The sequence below is a fragment of the Otolemur garnettii genome, unplaced genomic scaffold, assembly GCF_000181295.1.
Source record: "Otolemur garnettii isolate 467f Iridium unplaced genomic scaffold, OtoGar3 scaffold00212, whole genome shotgun sequence".
In the NCBI taxonomy this organism is placed as follows: domain Eukaryota; kingdom Metazoa; phylum Chordata; class Mammalia; order Primates; family Galagidae; genus Otolemur; species Otolemur garnettii.
Genome location: NW_003852607.1, coordinates 1,113,679 through 1,114,432, shown reverse-complemented (window position 1 = coordinate 1,114,432; position 754 = coordinate 1,113,679).

The window sequence follows — 754 nt, the reverse complement described above, 5'->3', positions numbered from 1 at the left end:
ATGCAACAAAAACATTTGCACCCCCTTAAAGAGATGATGGCTCCAAATACCCATTCCCACACTGCTTTGAGATTAATAGAAAACTGCATATAAAACTATTTCCTCACCCGGCAGACTTGACAGTGTACTCTGGAATCAGTTTCTGCCAACATGCCCAATTGGAACCTTCGATTTACCTTATCTTAAAGGGTTGAAATCCAAGCAATTTCATCTTAAACAGCATAGTTTTCTAAAAAGGTAAAACTTACTTGTTGTCTTTTTTGAAAATCAGCAAAAACATACTTTTGTACTTGCTTTTGATCTGCTCTAGTCCAAACTGGTCTTTTCTACATGAAAATGTTTGGAATATATATAGATCTTCCATCAAAGCATCTTATTTCAAGTGACTACCATCTCCCTGAGGACACAGCGTACACAATTCATACTGCATATTCAAGGCTTCTAACTCTCTGAAACGAAAATACACCGAAGCTGAATGGCACACTACTCATTATGCTACAGGAACTTTTCCTTCCTTCTGTATTTTGAATGATCATTTCCAATGGTACTTCTAATGATTTTATGGAACATTTTGTACGCTCCCGTAAGTAGTTTATTTCTGGCAAAATTTATTACTTCAAGTCAGTGTTACACAGTCAGTAACTTAACCATAGGCTCCAGAATATGTGGATGCAGAAACATCAGTAAAATGGCAATGACATTAGAATAAAAATGATAATTACATAATATTTCATTTACAATTACCATTGTAAAT